At 40.4% G+C, this 8,954-nt stretch overlaps 1 pseudogene; it reads right to left on the reverse strand.

Moving 5' to 3' along the window:
* Positions 1-1,306: 1,306 nt before the first annotated feature.
* LOC126513799 (prohibitin 1-like) lies at positions 1,307-2,108 on the reverse strand (annotated as a pseudogene).
* Positions 2,109-8,954: the final 6,846 nt, after the last annotated feature.

Here is an 8,954-nt window from a genome sequence, read left to right on the forward strand (position 1 = left end):
TATCTTGCTCTTTTAAATTATAAATTATAAATTTGACCTTATAAATCTCACCTGTAATGAGTTGAAGTAGGTGCAATAACAGTTACTGGCCAGTAGGTGTCATGGCTCAGTTGTAGCCAAGTGGCTGGCTAGAATAGTCAGAATTGGTTATAGTGTTAGATACTGAAAAATATGCTCACATTAAAAGCAGGTATTTAGCAGTGCAAGGAAAGCAAGGCAGCAATGCTGACAGAGACACCTGGGGAAGCCTGCACCTCACCTGAGTTTCTGTGGTGTGCCAGAAAAACTGAACGCACAAGCCAGCTGCAGCCAGTGGCCAGGTGACCCGGAGCTAATCTGAGATGCTACTGAGGCTAGTGGCTACTCAGGGATGCCACATGGGGATCCTACCCAGTGCACCACATGGAGCCTGGTGGCAGCTGGCTGGAGGCACAGGGGACCTGAGCCCCACGTTGGGTGCCAAATATTGAATTATCTTGAGTGGAGAAAAAAAAATCAGGCTAGCTAAAATATAGGGCAATTATAATTTTCTTTATTATCAGGGTCAAACTCATGAAACAGGAATGAGTAGTCCCAGCTCAGCTGTGTAGCATATTTTTATGCAGAGCTGTAACTAAATGTTCATGACAGCCTTATTTATATACTCATACTTTACAGTTGAACATTATACCCCGATTAAAAACAATGGAAATTGCTGCAGCAACTGGGTAAGTTGTGTTGGTCTTAGAGGGATATCTGTGGCCAGTAGTGACTGCAGAAGAGAAAGTATGTTCAGGTTCATTCCAGAGACTCTGCGCTACTGCAATAGGAAGCTGCCAGAGGACAGCTTGGCTTAACCCAGCTTCTAAGAGGCTCCCTACCAATAGCACATAATAGAATGTTCTCAAATCTGGCACTGGGATTTGTGGTTTAAAATCGTTGATTTCTGGGAGCAGTATTATCTACTCATGGAGAGTGCATATTTTCAAGCAACCCCTTTTTATAAAGATTGCAATTTTTAGTTAGATTACAAAATGGTAGATTCTTATATGGATTTTTCAGTCTTTAGTTTCTCTTGATGCTTCCCCCACTTTCCCTCCACTACCATGACCATTTAAATCTTTCTGCCCATGTTATTAATTCCCAATACTTTCTTTCTCATTTTTTTTGTAATTACAGATCTGAAGTGATTCTGCTTTTATTTCCTTCACGTTAAGCCAATCATGGAATTTCACAGTGATTTCTGGGATGGGGCAGAAGGAAAGTGTATTCAGAATGATCGAGGACACACGGCCTGGTTGGCCTGAGAAGGTGCAAGCAGGGGGCCTCACTGGGGAAGCTGGAGGAGCCCCGACTGCCCCGCTGGCAGAGCGAGAGAGCTGGTAAGCAATGTCCTCAGCTGCTTCCAGCTTCCGCAACTCTATCAGGCCATCGCCTGCGGTGGCCAGGGAGTTGGCGATCAGCTCGGCTGCCTTGGAGTCGCCCTCAGCAGAGATGATGGCTGCCTTCTGCTGCTGCTCAGCCTTTTCCACCACAAATCTGGCCCTCTCCGCTTCCTGCTGAGCCACCTGTTTGGCTTCCACTACTTCTGTGAACTCCTTCCCGAAGGTCAGATGTGTCAAGGACACATCATCCAGGACGAGCCCAAACATTGGTGCTCTCCCTGTGAGGTCATCGCTCACCTGCCTGGAGACCAGCTCTCGCTGGGTGATCAATTCTCCAGCATCAAAGCGAGCCACCACCGACTTGAGGATCTCTGTAGTGATGGAAGGCAGCACCCGCTCATTATAGTCTTCGCTGATGCTGGTGTAGATACGAGGGAGCTGGCTGGCCACCGGCCAGAAGAGGATACGTAGTGTGATGTTGACGTTTTGCAAATCTTTGGCACAAGTGATGACTGGTACATTCCGTGGTGGCGAGCGGCAGTCAAAGATAATTGGTTTCTGTACCCAAGGGATGAGAAAGTGAGTCCCTTTCCCTACCACGACTTCCTGTACTCCACGGAATCCGTCAAAGATGACAGCTCTGTGCCCAGCATCCACATTATACAAGGCAGAGTTCACCACGCCTCCTGCCACTGCTAAAGCCAGGCCGAACTTTCCGATGGACTCGAACACTTTGGCAGCCATGATTCCTTCTGTTGTAACACTCATACCTGCTTCCACTCTGACCTCCACATGAATTCCCCCTCTTTCACATGGTTTTATGATCCGCACATTCAGTCTTCTCCTCCTTATTTTCTTTAACACAACTTATTCCTTACTTCTTAGACTTTGTAGACAGTTCCTTCAACTTAAAGACAAAATTTCCAATCTTCAACTCTGGGATCCATGTATGAAACAGAAACACAGGATATCATCAGGAAGAAAATTCAGTGAATATTGAAATCTCCTATGTTTATTTTCTATACAATTATATGCCCCAATCCAAAAGTAGGGGAGGTAGGCAAAGGACTGTTTTAGTATGATTTGCAAGGAATAAACAGAGCAATTACCCATTTCAATACTTGAAGCATCAAACAACTATATCCTTGGTTAAGCCTTCTGTTAAGACATGTAACGACCCCACCTTAGACCAAGTATCCTCTCGGTAGCCACTCTCTGGGTCAAACCTCCTGTTACCTTCTTGATGGAGCAAGAATGGGCTTGAATTCTGTGATGTTTGGGCAAGGTAAAGAAGATGCACCTCTGTGGGCCATCTTAATATCCCAAACACCGAGTAACCACATTCTTGATCAGGAGGATCTTGTCTGAAGCCACACCTTATGTCAGACTTGCCACAGAAAGTGCAAGAGTAGGTTCGGTTCATACTCTGTGACCTTTAGTCAAGGTGCAGCAGGCCCACATCTGTGGACCCCCACAATTCACTTCCAGATAGTGAAAATTGGATGAAGGTTAACTACAGTAAGGTCCCAAATATATCCCTAAGAGCAGTGTAAAGCTACACTCAGCATTTCAAACACAGTGGCTGCAGTCTTAGTCTGGCAGAATTAATACTGCCCTGCTACAGTGGGCTTTCAAGCATTTATCTGTAAAATAGAGTTTTCAGTTTGAAATAACAAAGTTGGAAACTGAAACCCCTACACTAATCATTACAACTGAGTGGATGTTGTGCTAAAGACTAAGGTCTATTTTTTAAATAATTTGATTAAAAACTAAGAACAGGTTAGTGTCTGGTAGGGATTGTCAGATGTTATTATGATGATCAAAATATTTCTATAATATTATTATATTAGAAAAATCCTTACTATTTATTTAATAGGTATTTATGTTCATTTTTATCTGAATGTTCAAATTTTCAATTTCTGAGTTGTTTTTTTTTCTTCGAATGCAGCTCTATTTGGAACTGAAAGAGCAACCTGTAAAATTGCAGAGATTATGATTGAAATGGCCCCTTCAACAGCTGTGTCTCAAGAGCAGAACTACAGCAAGGAAGGCCTTAATAGGGCTATGACTCAAATCATTGCTCACATAGTCAAAAGATCTGGGTCTCCAGACATGAAGGAGAAGTGAAATATCCATCAATTAGCTTGTGCTGGTGAGTAGATTGCCACCAAAGATTATGGCGACATCATCATCTATCGCTTTCTGCAGTTTTAATTTTCTTTGCTTAGACTTATCAGTTTTCTGGCAGGATAGAAGTGAAGTCTCAGACCCTTACCTGATTCCCTCATTAGCGGCCAGGAGCTGTGGGGGTGATAAGGATAAGAGTTCAGCTCCCTAGAACTCATATAAATGCTGAGTGAGAGTGATACACAGTCTGTGGCTGGAAAGGAAATTCCTGGAGCAAGATGGTTAGCTAGGATAGCTGGTACCATTGAGATCTGGGTGTAGCCGGGAGATTCTTTCTCAATGAGGAATGAGGAGAAGCATTCAAAAAGATTCCCAATATCAACAGCAGACCTCCACACACATATGCACACACATGCACCTGTACACAGAGGTTTGTCTCCATGTGCAAACATGCCTGGATGCCTGTACCTATACACATACACAAGCAAGGAGTACTTAATGTTTAAAATATAGAACAGAATACATGCTAGATACACACATAGCAGTGATAAATAAAAGACAAATATATGAGGAGTCAATAGAAATAATAAAAGAAGTAAAAAATGCAGGGTACTATGTGAAGGAGGGGTCAGGTGCATGGCAAGGCAAGAATATGCTATTATTTTAATAAAGGTTGTTCTGGAAAGGTCTTTCTGACAACGGGGTATGTGCACAGACATCTGGTTTGTTCAAGATTATATGCCCCATGTCCTAAAATGGGATCTAAATCAAACATGTTATAGTCCTTGAGGTCAAATGACAGTTTCTTGGGATTCAATTCAATAAAAAGGCTAACATTTTCCTTTCATAAAGAGAGAGAGAAACCATTCCTCTTTTCCTAAAGAGCCTATGGCACTGATTTGTTTTCACACAAGATTATTAGCTGTACACTACAGGATAATTGGGTTGACAAGATCAATATTCACCACAGTAAAAGAAAACAGTTTTTTTTTCAGGGTTGGAGAGATTACTCGGTGGTTATGAACACTGGATGCTCTTCCAGAGGTCCTGGGTTCAATTTAGAGCAACCACATGGTGGCTCACAATGGGATCTGATATCCTCTTCTAGCATGAACACAGAGCACTCACACCAAACCAAAAGAAAAAAAAATGCTTCTCCGATCACTGGTTTAAGTAGAAGATGTCACCAGCAGAAATTTATTAACAAATTACATTAATATCTGTGTAGAAGAGAGAGGTGGGCCTGCTTTTTGTCCTGCCCAGCTCCCGCACAGCTAGCTTAGCCCCAGAAATAATTACATGGAAACTGCATTCTTTTAAACATGGCTTGGCCCATTAGCTCTAGCCTCTTACTGGCTAACTCTCACATCTTGATTGACCCATTTCTATTAAGGTGTGTAGCACCTTACCAGAAAGATCTTAACCTGCGTCCATCTCAGAGAGGAGAGGCATGGTGACTGCTTCACTTCCCTTCTTCCCAGCATTCTGTTCTGTCTACTCCATCCACCTAAGGGCTAGCCTATCAAAGGCCAAAGCAGTTTCTTTATTAACCAACGAAAATAACACATAGACAGATGACCCTCCTACATCAGATCAGATGACTAATTTAGATCACATTTCCAGGGAAACCTGATAACAAGATACACATGAAACAGTCTCCTCTCCACACATGTATCTTATGACTTCTGTCATCCCAGAGCTCACATGCTAAAGTCCTGACTCCCAGTTTTTCAACATACCTGTAATCAGAATGAGGGTCTTTAAAAGTCAATTTGTTAAAATAGGGGTTTGTCCCATCTATCTAGTGTCCTTACAGGAAGAAAAAAAAATGACTAGTCATAGATTCATTGCATATAGAGGAAAGACTCTGTGAGGGAAAAGCTTCATCTATAAACCACAAACCACAAGGGATGCCTAGAAATCACCAGACCTGTCAACACCCTGTCCTCAGTCCTAACAACTCGAGACATATAAGAAGATGCATCTTTTCTAAGTTGACGACACATGCACATGCTATAGCATCCCTAAGGAGCCACACACCCAGCAAGCAGATAGGCTTGTCTGAGTGCCACCCCAAACTAACACTTACAGGATCCTGTACTGTCTTGGGGATTTCAAGTAATTTTCTCTTTCACTAACATATTATCATGTAGAAAATGACCACATCTTCCGACATTAGGTCAGGTATTGTTGGAAGTTTGTGCATGACTATATATGTACTTCTCTGGCATGTAATGGCAAAACCATGATTGGGTCAAAGAAGGGTTCACTCTTGAATAAGTAATCAACAAATTTTAATATCTGAAGAAATGAATGTGGAGACTCACACTTGTAATCTAAATACTTAGGAAGCTAAAGGAGAAGAATAACCATGAGTTCAATGCCTGAATGGGTTACGTAGTGAGTCCCAGGCCAGTCTGAGCCACTCCGTGAGATCCTGTTTCAAAAATGAATATAAAAAGTGTTAGAATGAAATGCAGTTTAAAGAAAGAAAATGCTATGAAATTATCCTTCCAAATGAGCATAAATTTGAGAGAAATTCAGGACAATGGGGTAGGGGTAAGATATGATCAATGTCAATATCTTAAAGTGAAGAGTAATTAGGAAACAATACATCACACTAGAAATAATATGATAGGGGCTTGTAGCAAAAGGGAAAGGAAGCCATTCCTTCAAAATCCAGGAGGAGGTGAGGCCTGAAGAGGCCTGTGGATCCTACCCAAACCATCAGAACAAAGAGGGTTTCTGATTTTCAAAACTTTCCAGAAAGAGTAGGCAAATTTCACATGACATCGCCTATCCTGACTTAGCCTGTGTGACTCCTGGCACAGAGGCAAGTAGTCGAGGAGACGATAAACTTGATATGTACAGTGTCAGGGCAGTGGGGTGGCTACATGAGGTCATGCAGCACAGCAACTTATAAACTTGACAGGGGCCTGACTGCTGAGAGAGGAAAAGGGGCAACTAGAAGGCTTCAAATTGAAATTGCTTTTAGAGAGGTAAGATTTTTTTGTTGAACTATCATAAATCTCCCCCAAGAATAAGAAATAGACAAATTATGGTGTGTTTAATTTATGGGGATGGATGTTGATTGAAATACGAATGCCAACTTACAATGCCTCTTAAATATAGTGTGGTACTTTCTGTTAATACTTTCTGAATGATATTGCTACCCATTTTCTCATCAGTAGAACCTACACTTAATGCTATCAATAACAACAAATGTATATTTTCCTGCTCAATTCCATGTACCATGTTCCACAGCTTTCAGCAACAAAATTTGGGGTATGTTTGAAAATGCAAAACAACAATAAAAATTTCAGCTTTTCATCGTACCTTGGCAATAAAATTGATCTTGCTATCCTGTTTTGTCAGGTAACATGTAACTGGAAATCTACTAGTTACAGTTTCCCAGAAACCTATTGTTTTCTTTACTTGTTTAAAACGACAAACGCAAAAGGAATGCATCTGTTATTGCCTGTCCCTTTGCCTTACTACACCAGTGTGATGATGATATACTTGGAGGCAAAGCTTCTATCTTGCTGCCATAGCAAGAAACAGTTAAATTAGTGAGAAAACTTGAAACATCCTTGTAGATGATTTTCCTTGTTGTTGATGCTTTGTATATTACCAAAGCATAACAATATACAGGTATAGTGTGTTGAATTTCTAGGCATGAAATTGCTTCAAATAAGCCACAGGTTATCTTTTCAGATTTCCAAACAGCAAGCAGCTGTTTGGAAAAAGTTTGCCAATGGAGAATGGATATTGTTATCTCTTTATATAAATGACTTAGAAGATTTCATGATGATCAGAAGATAAAGTGTAATTAGTTATGATTTATTTGGTAAATGTCATGTATACAAAATTCTTGGAAACACTGAAACAATGAAAAGCACAGGGCTTATTATGTTTATCTGACTTGCTAATACTTATTACTTTTGTCAACCTTCATCCTGCCCTACCCTTTTCCTCCAGGTTTCCTCTTTGGCTTGTGATCTCATGCTTCCAGGGAAAGAAAACAAATCAGGGAGAATAGAAGTGAAAAAAAGAGTGTATTTGACATTAGAACATTAAGTGTGAATTGAATAGGAAAAACTGGGTAAAAAATATGAATTCTACTTTTGATATTTGATTTAGTTGGGACAAGACTTCTTAAGGTTCTCTTTGAAACATTTTGGGTCTCATGTTTAGAAATATGTATATTTTCCTGGTAAAATTAAGGAGAACATTTGAACTATGGTTGTGGACTTACCAAAGTTACTCCCAGAATATTCTCTCTCTCTCTCTCTCTCTCTCTCTCTCTCTCTCTCTCTCTTTCACACACACACACACATATGCATTATTGGTGTACATTATTAGATTGAGAGATGTGTATATATTTTACTTCTTAAACATTTGTATTAGAATTTTCCATTGATGGAAATGCATAAACATAGGCATAGGCATCTAGACCATGTGGGAAAGCCATCCAGTCCTTGGGCATCTAGACATGTGGTAAGGGAATCCAGTCCTTGGGCTTTTATCACAAGCAAACCTATCTTAAACTCTAAGTTTGCAAGCAGCTGTTTGGAAAAAGTTTGCCAATGGAGAAAGGATATTGTTATCTCTTTATATAAATGACTTAGAAGATTTCATAATTTTGAATTGATGAGAGGAAGCAGAATTGAATGTTTTCCTAATGATGCATGCTTTTTTGCAGAATTTTGCTGAATGCTATATTCATGTGGGCAAATTTGAATCTTTGTGAATGTGATGATTTTCAATGTATAAGAAACCTTTCCATGAACCAAAAGGACAGAAAGACCTGGGAGTTATTCTGTTCTCCTGGTGTTTTCTGGGTTTTTGTTGTTGTTGTTTGGCGGTCTTGTTTGTTTGTTTGTTTGTTTTGCTTAGTTCATCCCAAACTGGAAACAAACAACTTAGCAGAACTGAAACAAAAATGTTGGCATTTCTTGGAGCAGATGTTATGGTTAAATACAAGGCTTACATAATTCCCTTTATTGACAACCAAGACTATGTTATAAAAGGCAAACCACACAAACATCATGTTAAAACACATTTAATATTTGGAAGAAAATGCCAACTTGTGATGCCTCTTCACTTGAAGCATATGCTCTGTTTGTGCTTTTTTTGGTAGCCTTTGCTCCCCACTTTATAAATGTACAAGGTTCAGTGTTGTGGGTCACCTATTTTTTCAAAGCTGAGAAATTGGAGAATTGTTTTCTCAGCTCTGCATAGTTCTTCCTATTTTCCCTTTCCTTGATTTCTTATCTTCTTTCCTTTCCTTACTACCATTCTGAACAAAATATCTTTGTCTGTCTCCCCATAGGCATATACCTTGGGTTCAGGACCACTGCCTTCTGGCCTTCGCCTGAACTCTTTTTATTTATTTATTTATTTATTTATTAAAGATTTCTGTCTCTTCCCCACCGCCGCCTCCCCTTTCCCTCCCCCTCCCCC

This window comes from Alexandromys fortis, unplaced genomic scaffold, assembly GCF_014885135.2.
Source record: "Alexandromys fortis isolate MF-2015 unplaced genomic scaffold, M_Fortis_MF-2015_v1.1 scaffold_117, whole genome shotgun sequence".
Lineage (NCBI taxonomy): Eukaryota > Metazoa > Chordata > Mammalia > Rodentia > Cricetidae > Alexandromys > Alexandromys fortis.